Genomic DNA, 22,229 nt, shown 5'->3' with positions numbered 1-22,229 from the left:
CCAAGCCTGGCAACGTGATCCAGTGCCCTTTACCTGCAGATCACTGGCTCAGCTCTGGACCAGCTTGCAACCTAAAGTCATTCGCACTAGACAGTTCTTTGCTAGCCAACATGAAATAAGCTGCAGTTTCAGCCCATGCCCTTATGAATGATATCCATGTAATAAAAACCACCACTACAGCTAACAGCCCCAACCCCCTGGAAAGACTGTAAATCCATCATTCCAAACTTGCAAGGCCCTAGCACCCTGTCCTGCCCTGTCGGTCACAGACCAGACGGTGACAGTTTGTTCTGGGGATGCAGTGGTTCGAATTTAGACTCCTGGGTGGGTGGAATTCTGTGGAACTGGTCTCTCCTGCTCTGAGAACATTCCATCCTCCCTGCTTGCGTAATTGGAATTAAACTCCCCTAGTAAATATAGTAGTTCTTTTCTAATTCACCTTAGAACTTATTAACTATTGCTCCGACACACAACCAGCCCTCCGGCACAACAGGACTGGCCGGGGGCAGCTGAACTTCCCTCTCCCCCCGAGAGGCTCCAGCCTGTCCAGAGTTGAGGCACACGGGTTGAGGGCACTGGAATCGCCTCGCACGGCTGCTACCCACGGCCTGTTTCACGCGCTCAAGGCTGCAGTCTACGGCACTAGTAATGGAGCATCTTTCTCCAGCATGGAATTCCCCTAAGAAAAAAGAGAAAAACCACCCTCAATCTGTGCGAGCAGCAGCGAGGAATCGTTGCTCACAGCCTGTGGACTCCGTGGAGTCCACAGGTCCCCATCACTGCAGTGGCACAAGGGGTCACAGGACTCCCTACATTCTTAGTAAGTTGCTGCAGCAGAATGGCTGGCAATACAATTGAAGAATGGAGAGCCACAGGCCAGACCTGTACTTGGAAGCTGCAAGTTCTGCATTTGCAGGTGTCATTTGCACTATCCTTCAGTCAGGCTATTAAGGTAGCCAAGCGAAAGTGCACCTCACTGGAAAGCAGTGGATGTTGGTTAATTTCAACCTCACCTGTAGAGATGTTGTTGCACACAAATCTTACTCACAATATCACAAGGGCTTTGGAACAGTCTCCCCAGGGAATAGAGGTGCCTGCTCCATGCACGGGCCATTGAGAACTAGGTTATGCAAATCACTAGATGATTTACTGTTGGCACAATCCTGGGGAATGGACCACATGGAACCTAACAGATCTTTCCCAATGCTGACTTCTTGTATTCTGTGTTAATTTGCATCCCCATAAGCCTGCAGGGGACAGTGAGACGCAGCTTCCACCCTGAATCCCATTCCCTAGGGGTGGGAAGTTTATAGCTGCACTGTTTTAACATGCACTAGACTGAACTGCAGAAGTACATCTCCCCTTAGCCTGGGCCTGAAAGCACAGGGCTGCTACTGTGGTTGTGTGGCAGAGGTCCAGGGATGGGAATCAAGAGAGCTAGTTCCCAGCTTTACCACACACTTGTTGAGTGGCCTTGGGTGATCTTTGTGCCTCAGTTTTCCCACTTGTACAAATGGCTAGGGCCATTTATCGGCTCCTCTGAGGCGCTCTGAGGTTCTCAGATGAAACAGCAATTTGTAAGTGCTAAGTAGCAGCGTTATTGATGCAAATTGTCCCAGCTGCGCCCGGCTCCCACTCTCCCCTTCTCCCTCTGCCCTGGGTCAAGAATGGTCCTCAGGGCCATGGGGACACCGGTGTATAAAAGATCTGCTCCAATACAAACTGGATTAGTTCAGGGAAGCCCTGTGGACGGTGCTCTGCCAGAGGTCAGACTAGATGATCACAGTGGTCCCTTCTGGCCTTAGAATCTATGATTAGTGCACACAAATGCAAGGGACCCTGTTGGCTGCTTTGTTACCTTCCCAGCACCGGCCAGCTCACACCTTCCTTTGCACCCATTAGTCACGCCCAGCACAGAAGGAGGCTGCAGGAGCCCCCAAGTTGACTGACATGCTGAGGAGCAGAGAGGGAGGATCAGAATTCCCCGGCCAGGCTACAGCGTAACTGGGTCAAGAGAGGGCAATACCGCAGTGCACACACAGGGCCCTGGGCAGCTGCTGAATGCCAACCTCTGACTGGTGCTAGGTGCCCACCAGCTAGGTGGAGTGCAGATGGTGGGCGCATGCATCAGCATTCCCAACCCAGGGCACCTTGCTCCATGGTGGCCATAAGACCAAACCCAGTGACCGCACTCATGTATTGGTCTCTGCACCCCTATCATCCTGTTGCTGTTTGTTTTTAAACACCCTGCTGCAGAACCTCAGATCAGGAGACACCAGGCTGATCGCTGACTTAGTTGACAAGTTCTCAGGCTTTTCCACAGCCTGCCAATGCCCTCCCTCACTCCCCTTGAGGAAGCGTGCTCCAGATGAGAGAGTATCAGAGTAAGAAAGAAAAGGAAACAAAGACTCTGACATGTTCTGCCCTCCTGTCATCTTGACACGGAAGGAGGAATGCTGGCAGGGAGGGAAGGGTTCCCAGGGAGTAGGAACTTCTCCCTGGGCTGCTGTCACCTCATAGTCCCTGGGGTGTGAGAATCAGACTCTTTATCCCTTCATTAGGCACTAACATACTGTACTAACCTTTTCACATGAAAGCTACAGTCTGTTCTTCAACAAAAGCTCAGAGTTAGTTCCCAGGCATGGGGGAAAATCAACAATCCTGAGCAGGGGCTCTGGGGCAGGCAGCCTTTCCCTGTTAGCGCTTTGTCAAGATCAAAGGCCAAGTGCTGATGGGCACCCCAGTGCCAAGGGCTGTGTGTGATGCCTCCTTATAGGGGAGCAACACCCTCTGACACCAGCCTCAGCCAGAGAGGAGCCTGTGCTGATCTGTACTGATGTGGCTCAGGCTAGCTCAACCCACTGAGCGAGAGGATTGTGGTGATATGGCTGAAAGCTGAGGCAGGAATTAGGAGGGACAGCAGCAGGGTCTCTGGCGAAGCTGAGACACATCTGTCTGGGAAAGTTGAACCCCATTGTGAACTGATGGCCATGCAGACCATGGGCCTCTGTTGACTTCAGTAGCATCCCCTATGATGCATGCTGGTTTGGAGAACAGAGCCATATCCCAGAAGCTGGCAGGGCACATAACCAGCAGAGATTCCTCTCTCCTATTCCCTGCTGTCCAGTGGGGTTCAAGGGAACGGGTTACAGGGCCCCACTTGTGGGTGGATGCTGTGGTAATTGGCTTCCTAGCTAATTAATCACACAGCCAAGGAATACTGGGAACGGGTAGTGATGCAGAGAGGCTGCATTGTGGGAGGGACAGAGATGAACCCTCCAGAGATGAGGCAGTGGCTGGGATACCCGCTGCAAGTGAAAGAATCAGCAGAGCCGCAACCTGCGCTGAAGTGAACTGAGGCTTCAGGGGCTTGGCTTGTTTCTCTGAATTGTTTTTGCCCATGTCCTCACTTCAGCCCAGATGGAAGCTGGAAGGACCAAAGCACCACACTTCTTCTGGCAACTCTGGCCAGCAAGATTCCCAGGCCACCAGATGGACAAACATGGAAGCTTCTGCAGCTACTGTTCAGTGTGGCTGGGTAACTGTTACCACACCCATTTTACCCATGGAGGACCCAAAGACCCCATTTTCAGAAGAGCTCAGCTCCCGGTTAAGCCCATAAATGGCCAGGTCTTCAAGAGGGCTGAGCACATGGGTGCGCATTGGCTGCTGAGCTCTGTGAGGGAGGAACGCGTCACACTGGCCAGGAGATCCCTCTATGGTGTACAGCAGGAAGGAAGGGGAACACTGCTAATTTGCTGTGGGAACAACTTTCCTCCTCAGGCTGTGTATTGAAGGTGATTGGCAAAGGGTGGAAAATTGAGTTTGTGCCTTTTTTTTTTTTTGCTTCTTGATATAAAAAAGTAGGCTCCAGAGGGTCCTGTGTTAACTGAAAACAGGAGTATTTTTATGCTTTTTAAAAACTTTAACATAATCAGAAATGTCAAGTCTTGTTATCCCTGTTTTTGCTGGAGAACTCTTTCGTTGACTCAGTAAGTGGAGCTGAGAGGTTTCTCAGCCCTGAATTGAAGGAGTTGGGGTGCTGAATGCTTAACAAAGAGAGCTTTTCCCCAGAGTATTTGGAAACAACAAAGAGTTTTAAAGACTCTGAATAAAAATCGCCTCCCTTCTCACTTAATCAGGTGTCACGGCCTCACTGCTTCTGCTGTCGGAAACACACAAGTTCCCTGGGTGTCCCTAGTCTTCCAGAGTAGACAAAATCTGAATTTCTAATGCGACAAACAAACACCCACACACCCCTCCCGGCCCTTCTTTCTTCATGACAGAGAAACAAAAAGGGCCATGATCCCATGTTATTTCTTTTGCAGTTCTCCGGTAACTCACTTCTCAAGTTATTCATCTCTGTAGCTGTACCTGTTGTGTTACCAATCATATGTGATGGCAGGCTTACTCTGAGAGCTGGTATCCCATCCTTTAGGATGATTTAGGAAATTAGTGCATTGTATGGTTCATTCAGCCCTTGACCGTACTGAGAAGGTAACGTTGGTGGGTTTTGTGCTGTGGACTCATGTTCACTAGGTCCTGGACTGAGACCACTGAGTCATTTCCTTAGGGCTTCTGGAGAGCCAGGGGATGGAAACCATAGGCATAGTTTGACTTCTATATTTGGGGTGGGAGACCGGATGGGGGGGGGCATGGGGCTTAATACTATCAATAATAGGTATAGGTCTAATTTCTGAATTTACTGATTGCTAGTGGTACTTAAATTACAGTGTACTTGGAATCACAAACACAGTTTACATTCATTATTTAATTACCCTTTATTTTTTATTTTAACTTAATTAGTTGCCATGTTTACCAGCTACCACTTAAAAACCAACATTAGCAGAAAAACAACAACAGATACTTGACTACACAGAACAGAGCACTTTCAGGTAACTATGAATTATGTCTCACTGGTTTTCGATAGACATAAACATGTGATGCACACACCAGGCAAACCCATCACTAAAGCTTGTCCCCTTTGCTATCTGCCTAAGCGTGTTCCACTCCCATGTAACCTTCCCTGCTCGCTCTGTCACTACCTGGGCTGGACACAGTCAGTGCTGTATGCTGCACAGACCCTTGGGACACACCTCAGATCTTATGTTCACTTGCTCCAGTGTACCCGTGCCGGTTAGAATGTGGCCCCTCTGGCTAGATACCTGTGATTCTGGAGCAAGACTCTAATTTTATAGACTAGCAAAAATGAAATGGCCCCAAGCTGGAGCTCTGTTGTGAGGGTCAGGAGCTGCTCTCCTGCCCTCCCCTTAAACAGCTCATGTAGAAAAATGAACCTGGATGCACAGAGTGCCTGGAGTCACCACTCCCCCCACCAAATGTTCCTCCGCAGGGAGGAAGCAGGCCCAGATAGATGGGAGAAATCCAGGCGCACCCCTAGAGTTACCAGGAGTCCGGGTTTCGACCAGAACTCCCGGTCGAAAAGGGACCTTGGTGGCTCCAGTCAGCACTGCTGACTGGGCCACTAAAAGTCCAGTTGGCGGTGCAGGCAGGCTCCCTACCCGGCTCCATGTGACTACCAGGAAGCTGCCAGCATCTCCCTCTGGCTCCTAGGCGTAGGGGCAGCCACAGGGGCGCCGCACGCTGCCCCCGCCCCCAGCGCAAGCTCAGCAGCTCCCATTGTCCAGGAACTGCGGCCAATGGGAACTGAGAGGGCAATGTCTGCAGGCAGGGGCAGTGCGCAGAGCCACGTGGCTGTGCTTACGCCTGGGAGCCAGAGGGAGGTGTCACTGCTTCCTGGGAGCTGCCTGAGGTAAGCGCTACCCGGAGCCCAAAACCCCTCCCGCGCCTCAACCCCCTACCCCAGCCCTGAGCCCCCTCCTGCGCTCTGAATCTCTTGGCCCCAGCCTAGAGCCCCCTCGTACATCCCAAACCCCTCATCCCCATCCCCAGCCCAGAGCCCGCACCCCCAGCTGGAGCACTCATCCCCTCCCGTACCCCTGCCCCAGCCTTGAGCGCCCTCCTGCACCCTAAACACCTCATTTCTGGCCCCATCCCAGAGCCCGCAACCCCACACCACAGCCCGTACCCCCTCCCATACCCCAACCCCCTGCCCCAGCTTGGAGCCCCCACCCACACACTGAACTGCTCGGATCCACCCCCCAGCCTAGAGCCCCCTCTTGCATTCCAAACCCCTCATCTCTGGCCCCAACCCAGAGCCTGCACCCCCAGTTGAAGCCCTCACCCCCTCTTGCACCCCAACCCCCTGCCCCAGCCCAGTGAAAATGAGCGAATGAGAAAGGGTGGGGGAAAGCGAGCGACAGAGGGAGGGGGGTGGAGTGAGGAGGAGCCTAGGCCCCAGAGAAGGGGTGGGGCAGGGGCAGGCCTTGGGGAAGGAGCGTGGCAAGAGAGGTCGGTTTTCTGCAAATAGAAAGTTGGCAACCCCATCATGTGTCGCCTCTGTGACGTGTCCAGTTTCGGGGGGCAATACCCCTTATGCTTCCCCCGATCTCCACCCATGATGGTAACAGCTTCCAATAGTTTCACTGCTAGTGTCACACACCCACATAATGGTATAATTAGTGCGACGCGTCACTCTGTAAAGTAACGGAGTTAAAACTAGTAAAACGCAGTGGTGCTGCCTGCCTGGAGACATACCGTAGCCCGTCCTGGGGGCGCCCCACGGGAGTCTCCTGAGGTAGCTAAGCTGCTCTTACAGGAAGGCCACTTTTCTTCGAAGCTGCTGTCGTCTGATTTGGGTCATCGGGTTTGATCCAACCATGTCAGAGGAATGGAATTCAGAGAGAAGCAAAGGTAAGGTAAACGCACTCTATACAGGGGCCTTTCCTGGGCTTGGTTCGTTGCGGTGAGTTGAGTTAAGCAGTCAGGTTCACTATGACTGTGAAATACTGGTTACACAAACCCGCTGAGAAACACTGCACGAGTTTAACTTATTGGTCGGTACGGGTGCCTCAGGATCTGACAATGTGTGCAAACCCTACTGTATGCGTGGAATAAATATTTTAGCTAATATGCACTTCTTATTCACTATTTGTATTTCAGTAGCATCTGAAGACCCCAAATCAGAGCAGGGCCCCATTGTGCTGGGTGCTGTACAGAGAGTGAGAGACAGTCCCTATCTTAGAGAACTTGCCGTATAAATGGATAAGACACAAGATGGGAGAGGAAACTGAGGCACAGAAACTTGCCCAAGGTCACATGGCAGGCCAGTGGCAGAGCCAGGGACAGAACTCAGGTCATCTCAGGTCAGTCAAGGAGTAGTTGCAGCCAGGTCTACATTAAAAGGTTAAGCCGACCCAGCGATGTCGCTCAAGGGCATTAAAAATCTCAGCCCAATGCCCTGCCCATTGTACACATGTCCCCTCAGGAGCTCACAATGCTTTAACCAAAGGTGATGTGTTAAATCTCACTACAGTCCTGAGAAGTCGGCTTTCTCAGACCCATACTGCAGATGGCAAAACTTAGGCCCTCCAGGCGAAGCCATTTGCCCATGGTCCCACAGCCAACTGAGGAGTACCACTGGGAATAGAACCCAGGAGTCCTGACCCCTAACGTCCAGCTGGCTTGCCCTGGTCTGACGCTCCACAGCATATGCTGGCAGCTTGGCACAGGACAGCCAATCTGAGACCCTGAAGTGTCCTTTTAGTCTAAAGATTTAGGCCCAGATCCTCAAAGGTATTTAGGCTCCTAACTTCCATTGATATCTAGGTTCCTAAGTACCTCTAGGTTGCGTTTGTCCTGGACGAGGGTGGATTTCGGTTTCTGAAAGGCCTCCCTGATGTTTGTTTAAGGGAGGCTCCAATGCAGACACCATGCTCTCTCTCTGTTTTGAATCTGCCATGGCCTTTGGGTTTCGGTCCTTTTCCCAGGCTGCCACCTGCGATGCAGGTGGTCAAGGCAGGGCAATAAGCCTGCACCGCGCAGCCCACTGGTCCCTTGAACAGGAATGTTAGATGCCCCTGAGTTAGGAACCCTAGTGATATCCCTCTGGGCATCTGATGGTCTGGCAGGATGGTTTCTCTTTGGATCAGAAATCTGTGAGAGAGTCCGGGGGACATTCATGGGGCACTCTGCTTAGTTACAGGAATATACCCCATGTCCTGCTTCCCCGAGCAGTAGGAGCCGACACCAACCTCTGCAGAAAATCCTCAGCCAGGCGCTCCGGCCCTGTGTCAGGGGTAGCTGCAGCCAGGTCCACACTAAAATGTTAAGCTGACCCAGCGACACTGCTCAGGGGGTGTTAAAAATCCACCCGCCTGAGCAATGTTGGGAAGCCAACTGAACCCACAGTGCAGACAGCTACCACGTCTCGGGGAGATGTATTCACTACAGCCACAGGAGAACCCTGCTCGTCACAACAGTGATCGGCTACACTGAAGCATGTGCTGCAGCGATTTAAGTGTAGACATAGCTTGCGACTCTGCTCCTTTTTTTCAGGGTCCCACTGCAACTGCCTCTGCCCACTCACACACAGCATGGACTCAACCCTGGCTGCATGGGCTGGTCACCTGGCTCCAGGCATGAGCCCCTCTTGCGTCCAACTGTTCTGCACTACAAAACTCCCTGGCTCCTACTGATGGGCAGGACGGAGAACTCTTCTCCCCCGCAGCCCCCACTGAGGCCTGTGATTGTCTTGCACAGAAGACCCCTGCTGGGTGCCATTAGCACTTTTCAGCATAACAGTACCCATGTCCTCAGGCTAAACTATCCTCTGCTCAGTTTCACCCATTCCTCTTCTTACAGACCTGATTCCCAACCCCGTTGGGGTGCCTTCTGTATATGAGTGGATGGAGCAAAAAGTCTTTCTAGGAGGCTAGTCCACCCGGGAGCTCGATTTCCTGTTGCTCTCTATCTGGCCAGGCATCCTGGAATGTACATATGCATGATACCGACACAAATATTTGCCTTGTACCACTGCCCCAATCCCAGGCATTTAAATGTGGTCTCTCACCAGCCACAGGGGCCTGGCCTGAAGGCTGGCTTCCGGCCCTGGCTCTTGGGCTTGGACCTGGCTGTAGCTGTTGACAGCCTAGCTCCAGCGGGGCAGCTCGATAAGTGGCCTCCTGGGTCGCTGCTGCTAAGGCTGTTGTGCTTGAGAGTGATGCACTCAGTCCTCTAGCTGCACGTGTGTGCTGGGAGGATCAAGGAGCTAGCCCAGCTCCTGCACACTCAAGGAGAGACTCTGGCTCTTTGGTGCTTGCCTGTGAGCTGAATACGGCACCCATTGATGCTCAAGCTATTCCGGCCTTTGAGAATCTCCAAGCAGTTCAGCAGAATCCACCTGGGCAATGCACATGGACTCCATTGCTAACTCCACAAATCGTATTATGCTCAGTCCAGCTCCAGGGCCTTCTGCACAAGACATGATGCAACCCCATGCCGGAAGCTGGGACTGGATGACGGGATGGATCACTCAAAATTGCCCTCTTCTGTTCATTCCCTCTGGGGCACCTGGCATTGGCCACTGTCGGAAGACAGGACACTGGGCGAGATGGACCCTTGGTCTGACCCAGTAGGGCCGCTCCTATGCTCTGCATGGCTCTGAGCCAGCGCAACTGATCAGGGGCTCCAGAGGGACAGAGTCTGTGCTGGCTGCACAGCAGCTCAACCCCCTGCTGCACATGGAGAGCACGGGAGAGAGGGCTGGAGAGCCCAGTGGGGCTGGACCTTGGTGATGTCAGTGCTGTGTCATGGGGCTGGCGGGAACCCGGATTGCCTCACCCCTGCCTTTCTTCTTTGGCTGGAAGTTCCTGTTGTCCTGTCATTGCAGCCTCAAAGTGCTCCTGCAGCCAATCCAAGCCAGCCATGGATTTCACTGAGTTAACTGGAGCTGAACAGATACACCACCCTAGCCCTGCTGCGTGGCTACATGAACGTAAGAATGGCCCTACTGGGTCAGACCAAAGGTCCCTCCAGCCCAGCCTCCTGTCTTCCGACAGTGGCCAATGCCAGGTGCCCCGGAGGGAATGAACAGAACAGGGAATCATCAAGTGATCCATCTCCTGTCATCCACTCCCAGCTTCTGGCAAACAGAGGCTAGGGACACCATCCCTGCCATCCGACTAACAGCTGTTGATGGACCTATCCTCCATTAATTTATCTAGTTCTTTTTTGAGCCCTGTTATAGGATTCATCCTCCCCTGCAGTGTTTATCCAGTCAAGCCTGGCCATTATTATTTCCAGGGGACAGATGTCTTTGCCCCCTCGAGTCACTGCAGTCTGATCGGAAGCTCCCAGCTGGCTTGGACTGGCTTTGTGGAACCAGGGACAGCAGCACTGTATGTGGCAGCAGCGGGCAGCGGGAGGGACAGTGAGCACCTCTGGTTTTAAGCTCGGGGACTGAAACACACGAGGCCACTTGAGCCCCGATTGCGCCTCCTCCAGGAATGAGCAGCAGCACTTGGCAGCGCTTGTCCATCTTGCTCCCTGCCTCAGCAGCGGGTCTGACGGAGGAAATTGAAAGCAAACCTCTCTGAGGGACCTGTCTCCTTAAGACAGGAGTTCACAGCCGCTGTGGGAGCATTGGGAATGGGGGCCTGAGCTGGTCAGAAGGGGGGGCCAGAAGAAGTCTGGGAGGACTGTTCCTAGTGAGCAAATGGCCACAAATCACCAGACCCACTATCCCTGAGGCTGAAGACTGACTGGGCCAGGGGGACCACGCTGCCCTTCTGGCCCTGGCAGACAGGCCTCAGGCGCTCTGGCAGAGCAGTGCAGGGGAAGCTTAGCCTGCCAATGCCTGTTCTGTCTCTGTTTTGTGTATCCCTAAAAGGCTGCAGCCCTCCAAGGCTGCCAGTCCAGCCCTTTCCCCAGCCCTCATGTTGCACGCAAAGGCAACATAAAAACGACATGAAAAGATCCACATCCAGGCCCCTGACTAGAGCCTAGTCTGGGAGACAGTGGCATGGTTTGAGCTTCGTGACTGAGCTATTGTCCCGGCCTTTCTGTGCAAGGCATGTATGCAGCTCCCACACAAGCGCAGGGCTTCCAGCCTGCGGTCTCCGCTCACTTTACAAGACACGGAAAATGATTCCCATAAAAGTGAGAGTTACAGGGAGTTTTGAAGCAGAACGCCCTTTGGCGGCCCGTCTGCCAGAGACACATCTGCTTGCTCCTGTTTAGTCTGACTCCTCTCAGGATCACTGCTACTCTGGCTTTGTCTTGGCCAAAGGATTGTTCCTAATAAAAGGGCACCTCTGGCTCCATGCCGTCTGTGCCCTGCTAAAATTACAGAGTCCGAGTGGAACAACAAACAAGGCATCGAAACATCTAGGCTGGCATGCAGCTGGACTGCTGGAGAGCATCCAGGGCTAATTAGATGCAGATTAAAATACAGAGAGAAAGAGCAAAGGGGCCTGAGTTTGGATTCTGAAAACACTGCAGACACCATCACTATCTGTCACGTTTCCAGCAGCTTGGTTAGTAGTTTGTCAGCACAAGTGGGAAGGGGCTGCCTCCCAGCCACATTGCCAGGGCACTCGGATCACCTCCTGGAGGCTGAGATCCAGGATCAAGCTGGCTGAGTAGCTGAGCTTGCTCCAGTTCTGCTCATTCCCTGAGGACAATCCATCCTGGCCATTGATCACCTGGCACAGTCCCAGCGAAACCCGAGGCAGTAACGCCGGTCCGGTGCTATAGTAAATGGAGCCCATGACGCACCGTGTCCATAGTGTTGTGACCATCCCCTTCATTTGTGGGATCTAACTGTGCAGCTGAAAACCCAGGGAAGAAACGACCTGGTCCCAGGGGCACAGAGAGCAACTTGAGGAGACAGGGAGTCAAGAGGAGGCAGCATGAGCCACACAGCTCTCAGGGGAGGAGAGGAGAGAGCTCATGCTGCAGCCCTGTTGGCTGACCTCTACCAGCAGCAGGCATCCTTGGCTGGCAGTCGGCTGTCATTTCCTTCTCCCTCAGCCATGGGCAAGCAGATGCTTCAAAGGAGACCACTGCCCAGACGCAAGAGGCAAGGAAGGCCCAGATGTAGAAAGGGAAATGAGCACTCAGGCAGAAGTGCAAGCACATGGCGCCTTCACCAGGGATCGGCAGTGATGCTTGGGAAAGCAGCACCAGAGCCGAGGTTGGTGCAGTCGCACCCTGTCCTTTCGTCCAGCCTCAGCTGACGTTGTAAAGCCACCTTTCTAGGAGGGTCTAGTGCTGTGTGCAGTGGGGTGACAGGGTCGTGATCTCCCATTCATAGAGCTGTCATTCCTATGGTGAGAGCAGATCCAGAGTGGTGGGTTCCACAGATCTGCTGCTACGAGAGACGAGGCAGCGAGTTCAGAATCCGGCCCTTCCCGTAGACTGACACTTTTGTAGGTCAGCAGTGTCTTGGCCAGGCACCCCCCTCTCTGAGGGGGTTGGTATTCTGCAGGGCTGTGGACCTTGCGGCCTGCGAGGTGGATGTGCGTGGTGAGGTCTCCAGGGGTTTGGATAAGAGTCTGAACTTTGCGATGCTTATCTAAGGCAAACCCATGCTCCAGTCGTTTCAGGGTAAGGCCATTGTTCATTTCCATGTGGAACAAGATGCCTGGGTACTGCTTTGGAGCAGTAAGAAAAGGTTGAGCCACCAGGCAGGAGTGGGTGTTGATGGGGACTCTCATTTCACATGCCCCAGTAATTCTCCTTTTAGACTGGTGCTTGACTCATGTACACAGCTCCTAACCCCATCTGTGCAGGGCTATTTACCCTCACCAGGAACCTCCTAGCTTAGAGACAGCATCTAGAGAATCAAGAAAGCTGCTCAGCCGGAGAGACCTCCTGGGATGAGCTGCACTCTGAATTCCCCAACACCATCCCAAATCCCAATAATAGAATCATAGAAGATCAGGGTTGGAAGAGAACTCAGGAGATCATCTAGTCCAACTCCCGCTCAAAGCAGGACCAATCCTCAACTATATCATCCCATTCAGGGCTTTGTCAAGCCGGGCCTTAAAAACCTCTAAGGAAGGAGATTCCACGCCCCCCCCAGGTAACTCATTCCCGTGCTTCACCACCCTCCTAGGGAAATAGTGTTTCCTAATATCCAACCTAGACCTCCCTCACTGCAACTTGAGACCATTGCTCCTTGTTCTGTCAGCTGCCACCACTGAGAACAGCCTAGCTCCATCCAATTTGGAACCCCCCTTCAGGTAGTTGAAGGCTGCTACCAATCCCTTCCTTACTCCCCAAACCCGTCCAACCTTTAGATTGGAGGCTCTAAGCTGCAACACTGGCCCTGCTGGAAGAGGCCTCCCCATACAGTCCGACCAGTGCCAAACCCTGTTCCAGACACAGGCACAAAACTCCATCTACAACTGCTGCCAACTGTGACTTTTCACTGCTGCTCAGCTGCTAGTCCTCTGGGGCTTGATAAACCTCTTACAGAAAGAACAACACTAGGAATCTGGCAGTATAATAAACTTTGGCATTTAATTCCTCAAAGTCAGATTTGCAATTTCTTCTGCTGATGACCTGACATTTGTGTTAACATGTCCCCCAAGAGTGTTAACCGTTGACTTATATTTAGCTTGTGATCCACTATGACCCCCAGATCCCTTTCTGCAGTATTCCTTCCTAGCCAGTCATTTCCCATTTTGTATGTGTGCAACTGATTGTTCCTTCTTAAGTGGAGTACTTTGCATTTATCCTTATTGAATTTCATCCTTTTTACTTCAGACCATTTCTCCAGTTTGTCCAGATCATTTTGAATTATAATCCCATCCTCCAAAGCATTTACAACCCCTCCCAGTTTGGTATCGTCCACAAAATGTATAAGTGTACTCTCTATGCCATTATCTAAATCACTGATGAAGATATTGAACAGAACCAAACCCAGAATTGATCCCAGCAGGACCCCACTCATTATGCCCTTCCAGCTTGACTATGAACCACTGATAACTAGGGCTGTCAAGAAATTAAAACAATTTTAAACTGGTAACAATAATAATATACCATTTATTTAAATATTTTGGATGTTTTCTACATTTTCAAATAGATTGATTTCAATTACAACACAGAATACAAAATGTACAGTGCTCACTTTATATTTATTTTTGATTACAAGTATTTGCACTGTATAAAAACAAAAGAAATTGTATTTTTCAATTCACCTAATACAAGTACTGTAGTGGAATCTCTTTATATGAAAGTTGAACTTACAAATGTAGAATTATGTACACAAAATAACTGCATTAAAAAATAAAACAATGTAAAACTTTAGAATCTACAAGTCCACTCAGTCCTACTTCAGCCAATCGCTCAGACAAGCAAGTTTGGTTACAATTTGCAGGAGATAATGCTGCCCGTGTCTTGTTTACAATGTCACCTGAAAGTGAGAGTAGGTGTTTGCATGGCACTGTTGTAGCCGGCATCCCAAGATATTTATGTGCCAGATGTGCAAAAGATTCATCTGTCCCTTCATGCATCAATCACCATTCCAGAGGACATGCGTTCATGCTGATGACGGGTTCTGCTCGGTAACAATCCAAAGCAGAGCGGACCGATGCATGTTCATTTTCATTATCTGAGTCAGATGCCGCCAGCAGAAGGCTGATTTTCATTTTTGGTGGTTTGGGTTCTGTAGTTTCCGCATCAGAATGTTGCTCTTTTAAGACTTCTGAAAGCGTGCTCCACACCTCGTCCCTCTCAGATTTTGGACGGCACTTCAGATTCTTAAACCCTGGGTCGAGAGCTGTAGTTATCTTTAGAAATCTTACATTGGTACCTTCTTTGCATTTCGTCAAATCTGCAGTGAAAGTGTTCTTAAAATGAACATGTGCTGGGTCATCATCCGAGACTGCTAGAACATGAAATATATGGCAGAATGCAGGTAAAATAGAGCAAGGGACATGCAATTCTCCTCCAAGGAGTTCAGTCACACATTTAATTAACACATTTTTTTTAACGAGTGTCATCAGCATGGAAGCATGTCCTCTGGAATGGCGGTTGAAGCATGAAGGGGCATACGAACGTTTAGCCTATCTGGCATGGAAATACCTTGCAATGCCAGCTACAAAAGTCCCATGCAAATACCTGTTCTTTCTGGTGACATTGTAAATAAGAAGTGGGAAGCATTAGCTCCCATAAAAGTAAACTTGTTTGTCTTAACGATTGGCTGAACAAGAAGTAGGACTGAGTGGACTTGCAGGCTCTGAAGTTTTACATTGTTTTGTTTCTGAGTGCAGTTATGTAACAAAAAAAACTACATTTGTAAGTTGCATTTTCACGACTAAGAGACTGCACTACAGTACTTGTATAAGGTGAATTGAAAAATACTATTTCTTTTGTTTATCTTTTTACAGTGCAAATATTTGTAACAAAAATAATATACACTTTGATTTCAATTACAACACAGAATACAATGTATATGAAAATGTAGAAAAACATCCAAAATATTTACTAAATTTCAATTGGTATTCTATTGTTTAACAATGCAATTAAAACTGAGATTAATCACAATTCATTTTTGTAATCGCGATTAATTTTTTTGAGTTAATCGCGTGAATTAACTGTGATTAATCGACAGCCCTACTGATATCTACTCCCTCGGAATGGTTTTCCAACCAGTTATTCAGCCACTTTATAGTAGTTCCACCTACGCTGTATTTCCCTAGTTTGTTTACGAGAAGGTCACGCGAGACAGTATCAAAAGCCTTATTAAAGTCAAGATACCCCACATCTAACGCTTCCCCCCATCCACAAGGCTTGTTACCACAGGCGCCACCGGCTTCCTCCAGGCACCAGGGATGCTCAAACCTCCACTCTGCCCCAGGCCTTGCTCCCACCTGACCCGTTTCCCCAAGCCCCCACCCTCGCCGTGCCTCTTCCTGCCCAGTTCCACTCCCTCCCCCGAGCGCACCGCAACCCCGCTCCTCCCCGTCCCCCTCCCAGTACCTCCTGCACACCTCAGAACAGCTGACTGCGGCGGGCGAAAGGTGCTGGGAGGGAGTGGGCGGAGCTGATTGGCAGGGCTGCTGGCAGACAGGAGGCGCTGAGGGTGAAGTGGGGAGCTGGCTGCCGGTGGATGCTAAGCCACTAATTTTTCCTGTGAGTGCTCCAGCCCTGGAGCATCCATGGAGTGGGCGCCTATGCTTGTTAGCCTGTCAAAGAAAGGTATCAGATTGGTTTGACACAATTTGTTCTTGACAAATCCATGCTCACTGTTACTTATCATCCTATTATCTTCTAGATGTCTTGCTTAATTATCTTTCTGGGTACTGAATTTAAGATGACTGGTCTGTAATTCCCCAGATTGTGTTTATTCGCCGTTTTGTATACTGGCACTATATATGCCCTTTTCCAGCCCTCTGGAATCTCTCCCATCTTCCACAACTTTTCCGAGATAATCATTAGGGCCCTATCAAATTCAGGGGCCATTTTGGTCAATTTCACGGTCATAGGATTTTAAAAATCGTAAATGTCATGATTTCAGCTATTTAAATTTGAAATTTGACAGTGCTGTAATTATAGGGGTCCTGACCCAGAAAGGACTTGTGGGGCGGTCACAAGATTATTGTAGGGGGGTTGTTGTACTGCTACCCTTACTTCTGCGCTGCTGCTGACGGCGGCGCGGCCTTCAAAACTTAGCAGCTGGAGAGCGGCGGCTGCTGGCCGGGAGCCCAGCTCTGGAGGCAGAGCCGCCGCCAGCAGCAGCGCAGAGGTGAGAGTGGCCTGGTACGGTGTTGCCACCCTTGCTTCTGCGCCGCTGCTGGTGAGGTGCTGCCTTCGGAGCTGGGCTCCCGCCCAGCAGCCGCTGCTCCCTAGCTGGCCAGCTCTGAAGTCAGCACAGAAGTAAGGGTGGCAATACCATGTCCCCCCTAAAATAACCGTGTGACCCCCCCACAACTTCCTTTTTGGGTCAGGACCCCCAATTTCAGAAATGCTGGTCTCCCCCATGAAATCTGGTCTTTTGTGAGCTTTTACCCTATACTATACAGATTTCATGGGGGGGAGACTGGATTTCATGGTCCGTGATGCATTTTTCATGGCCACCAATTTGGTAGGGTCCTAATAATCACTAATGGCTCAAATATCTTGAAAAACAGCTCCTTGAGTATTCTTGGATGTATTTCATCAGGCTATGGTGACTTGAAGACATCTAACTTGTCTACATGATTTTTAATTTGTTTTTTCTCTATTTGAAACTCTTATCCTAAGTCATTTTCACTGGCATTCACTCTGTTAGATGTCCAATCACTACTAACCTTCTTGGTGAAAACTGAAAAAAAAAAAGTCATTTAGCACGTCTGCCATTTCCACATTTTCTGTTATTGTTTCTCCCCCCTCACTGAGTAATGGGCCTACCCTATCCTTGGTCTTAGTTTTGCTTCTAATGTATTTGTAGAATAATTTCTTGTTACCCTTTAGGTCTCTAGCTGGTTTAATTTCGTTTTGTTCTTTGGCCTTTCTAATTTTCTCTCTACATGCTTGCATCATTTGTTTATGTACGTGCTTTGTAATTTGACCTAGTTTCCACTTTTTGTAGACTCTTGTTTGATCACTGAAGATCTCCTGGTTAAGCCAGGGTAGTTTCTTGCCAGACTTCCGGTCTTTCCTACACAGTGGGATGGTTTGCTCTTGTGTCCTTAATAACGTCTCTCTGAAACCCTTCCAACTCTCTTGAACTATTTTTTTCCCTTAGACTTGCTTCCCATGGGATCTTACCTACCAACTCCTTGAGTCTGCTAAAGTCTGCCTCTTTGACATCCATTGTCTTTATTGTGCTGTTTTCCCTCCTACTCTTCCTTAAAATCATGAACTCTCTCATTTCATGATCACTTTCACCCAAGCTTCCTTCCACTTTCAATTTTTCAACCAGTTCCTCCCTATCTGTCAAACTCAAATCTAGAACAGTCTCTCTCCTAGTAGCTTTCTTCACCTTCTGAAATAAAAAATTGTCTCTAATGCATTCCAAGAACTTGTTGGATAATCTGTGCCCTGCTGAGTTATTTTCCCAACAGATGTCTGGGTAGCTGAAGTCCCCCATCACTGCCAAGTCCTGGGCTTTGAATGGTTTTGTTAGTTGTTTATAAAAAGCCACACCTACCTCTTCTTCCTGGCTAGGTGGTCTGTAGTAGCCCCCGACCATGACATTATCCTTGGTTTTTACCCCTTTCATCCTTACTCAGAGACTTTCAACAAGTCTGTCTCTTATTTCCAACTCAATGTCAGTCCAAGTATATACATTTTTGATATATAATGCAACACCTCCTCCCTTTTTACCCTGCCTGTCCTTCCTGAGCAAGCTGTCGCCTTCTCTACCAGTATTCCAGTCGTGTAGTTACTTGATTTGTATCTGAAAACGTGGGGCTAGCTTGGTGCAGTGGATTCATGCACAATTTGCACAGCTCACCTATTACACAGGCCCACTGAATGCTTGACCTGACAGGTTAGTTTAGAAGATATCATCTCAAATATCCAATTGTCTCAATGAAGTTCAGCAGCCGAATTCCAATATGCCCTTTTATCCAATGCGCATTCCTCCAGCTGCTGTCTGACCCATGCTCAAGGCCCTTCCATCTAAAGGCTTTTACATGTGCTGCTCCTTAGACTTCTGCATACATTGGGCCAAAATATGTGGTTTCATTCCTGGGCACTGAGCTCTCCCTGGCTCTGAATGATGACAGAGCCATGTGAAATTTGGTGGTTTCTGGTCACTGTGGTTCCTGGATCATGATCATAAGATCATAGTTTATCAGGGTTGGAAGGGACCTCAGGAGGTCATCTAGTCCAACCCCTTGCTCAAAGCAGGACCAATCCCCAACTAAATCATCCCAGCCAGGGCTTTGTCAAGCCTGACCTTAAAAACTTCAAAGGAAGGAGATTCCACCACCTCCCTAGGTAACCCATTCCAGTGCTTCACAACCCTCCTAGTGAAAAAGTTTTTCCTAATATCCAACCTAAACCTCCCCCACTGCAACTTGAGACCATTACTCATGAGCCACACAGGGTTCCAGTCTCTCCATTCCTCACTGACTGAGGTGTGAAACCAAAGCCCAGTTCAGCCCAAACTGCCAAGTTTTGCCTGCTCTCACATCTGTGCAAAGTTGTGAGGTTCTCTTGCTTTCACCATGGAGCCATAACCTGGCCCAGACTGGCTTGAAGATGTCTGGCCTCTTGACGAGCTTGGGCTGGGTTCTGCATCTGGAATGAAACACAAGTTTTTCCTGTGTCTATAGTGAACATTCATGAGGTTGAGAGGCTGCCCTGTAGTCACTTATTTCCTCAATAGTTAGAGCGTCAAAGGAAGCATCTCTTCCCTCCCCCGCCCACTGTAGCAAGTGGCTTTTCACAAAGCTTTAAAAAGTTCCGCTGACTTTAAGGGTTCACACACTCCTCACTTCCTGGTTTTGGCTGTGAAAGGAAGCTGAAGTACAGAAAGGCTCTAGTGAGAGTACTGATTCCTAGCCTTGAGGACACCAGGTGGTCCTTGAATATCATGGGAAAACCTCAGTCTCACATCCCCAGCCCAAGCAGATCTGCTAAATTCACATACACATCTGAAATTCTAGGGCTCACCCAAAGTGAACTAAACCCCCTTAATAATATGAGATGCAACCACTACATGTCACACTTGGGTGCATTTTTTTTTGTCTGAGCTGTTTTTCCTTTTCTGCTCTGGTGCTTGTGAATCTGCTGAAGAAATCTGGTTTGTACAATATAGTCAAGCTGGAATTCCCACTCCACAACCAGACGATTGTTTGGTTCTGCCCCAGCAGTGGTGCCATGGTGGTAATTGTAGTGTAGACAGGGCAGCCTCAGGTGTCTTAACTGCAGCTGCTTAGCAAAATACAACAATATTTTTTGTGAGATAAACTTTTTGTAGATAAACCAAAACCTGAAAACTTTTGATTATGAAATTCTCTCTCGAAACGACATTGAACATTCCTGCACGGAAATGTTTCATTGATGTTTCTGGAACCAAACCAAAGTATTTATTAGTTTTGACTTTGTTCACCGTTGAACTGTGTGTCCCGTGGTAATGGGCCCCTGTACGTGGAAATGGGGCCAGCCGCCAGCCACAGCTATGCCATAATTAATTAGATGCTTCCCAGTCTGATTGAGACTGATAAGGACAGACAACTGGGCCTTACAGAAGGCCTGAGATCGCAGTCTGGATGTGGGGCCAGGGCAGCAGACAAGCTCCTGTGGACGGCCCTGAGCCAGGCTCTGCAGGTGGCTGAGTGCTCCAGGGGAGCCACCATGAGGGTCCCGGGCGCTACAGCAGAGCAGGGAAGGATGCAAGAAACAGAGCCTAGAAAGGGGCTGACAATGGCTCCAGGGAACCAGCCTGGGAGAGGGGAAAGACTCTCACAGGTACCCCAGAAGGGGCTGGGAAGAGGGCCTAGAAAGCAAGCTGAAGTAAAGACCCGAAGGGCTTTCTGTTTGTCTGGTATTCTTCATTTGGACTTTTGCTACTCTGGAAGGGGTTATGTTTGTTTATCATTTGGCCAGAGGGCTAAGCTACATCTCCAGCACAGACTGGTGTGTGGAAAACCAAGGGGGGAGGGAAACTGAGGCAGGGAGTGGTAGCCATGCTACACTTAGCCAGCAGGGGACACTACGGGGCAGCCATGTCCTATGACACTGTGTCCTGCTGAGTCGCTGTGGTGCCTCATGGGAATTGTCATTTGGGTGCCTCATGCCCTCATTTTCTTCTATGGGCTGGGGACCCTCGCTGGACTACATATCCCAAGATGCACTATGCTCTCCCATCTTGCTGAACTGCTGTGGTGCTTCATGGGAGATGTAGTCTGGCTGGCCCATAGAGGAGGATGGGAGCATGAGGCACAGCAGAGGCATTGCCAAATCAAGCTTTTTGGTTTTCAGGTGTTTGTTCTCTCAACAAAAAAAAAAAAAAAAAATCAGTTTTTCCCCACAGAAAGCAGATATTTTTCATGAAAAAATTCCTTTAGCTGCAAAGGTGATTTGTCATTGAAAACAGACTTGACAGAATTAAACATTATTCACAGCAGGGCTACATGGCACCGAGCATAACACACCGCTGGCTGCTGTTCCCCTGCCTATGCCAGCGCTCCTACCCTCTGCTGTTATTGGTGGAGCTGAGTCAGTGACTGCAACAGTAGGAAAACTCGCAAAAGCAGCCTACATACAACCAAGGTTAGGCTTTGTTAATCAGCTCCCCACTACAGCATCTGGGCACCAGTTCCAATTGGCAAGCACCCTCCAACCAGCACCCATGACTTGCCCTGTTATGATGCCCCACAAGTATCTCAGCCAAGGCATAACCCCAGGTAGTGCCATTAACTTGACTGCAGCCATTCTCTATACAGGAGATTCTGGGGTGCTTCCAGCCTGGGAAGCATAGTAGAAATGAAGACAGTGGACCTTCATAACGAATAAAGTGATTCACTGAGAAAAAAGCATCTGCATTGTTAATTGAGCCTATAAAATGTCGATGTAGTGCTGAGTAAAAGGCAAAAATTACAGCTGTAAAGCTCCCCATGCAGCTTCCAAGATTCTCAAACAGTGACAGAAAACATCATAATGCCACTATATAAATCCATGATACACACCAACACCTTGAATACTGTGTGCAGTTCTGGGCACCCCATCTCAAAAAAGATAGGCTAGAATTGGAAGAGTTACAGAGAAGAGCAACAAAAATGATTAAGGGTATGGAACAGCTTCCATATGAGGAGAGATTTTTAATCTGGGACTTTTCATCTTGGAAAAAAGACAACTAAAGGGGATACGAAAGAGGTCTATAAAATCGTGACTGGTGTGGAGAAAGTGAGTAAGGAAGTACACAAGAACTCGGGGTCACCCAATGAAATTAATAGGTAGCAGGTTTAAAACAAACAAAACAAAGTGCTTCTCCACACAGCGCACAGTCAACTTGTGGAACTTGTTGCCAGGGATGTTGTGAAGGCCAAAAGTATAAGTGGGTTTAAAAAAGAACTAGGTAAGCTCATGGAGGATAGGTCCATCAATGGCCATTAGGCAAGATGGTCAGGGATGCAACCCCATGCCAGAGTGTCCAGCCTCTGAGTGCCAGAAGCTAGGAGTGGACAACAGGGGATGATCATCTGTTCTGTTCATTCCCTCTGAAGCACCTGGCATTGGCCACTGTCGGAAGACAGGACACTGGGCTAGATGGACCGTTGGTCTGACCCAGTATGGCCATTCTTATGTTTGTTGAGCACTGGGCTGACGTCACCAGCTCATTTCACATCAGCCACCAGATGGTAACAGCTTACAGTAATTACTAAGATTGGAGTTGGGGCCTTAAAGGAGGAAGACTGAAAGGGTGT

General features: G+C 49.5%; 1 protein-coding gene across 8 annotated transcripts in view; it reads right to left on the bottom strand.

Annotated features, from left to right (window-relative positions):
- The window catches only part of EXD3 (exonuclease 3'-5' domain containing 3), a 573,796-nt gene that overhangs the window by 75,121 nt on the left and 476,446 nt on the right, over positions 1-22,229 (bottom strand). The window lies entirely within an intron of this gene.

Source organism: Lepidochelys olivacea (assembly GCF_965140295.1).
Source record: "Lepidochelys olivacea isolate rLepOli2 genome assembly, chromosome: 16".
NCBI classification, from domain to species: Eukaryota; Metazoa; Chordata; order Testudines; family Cheloniidae; genus Lepidochelys; species Lepidochelys olivacea.
This window is presented reverse-complemented; position numbering and strand designations above follow the sequence as displayed.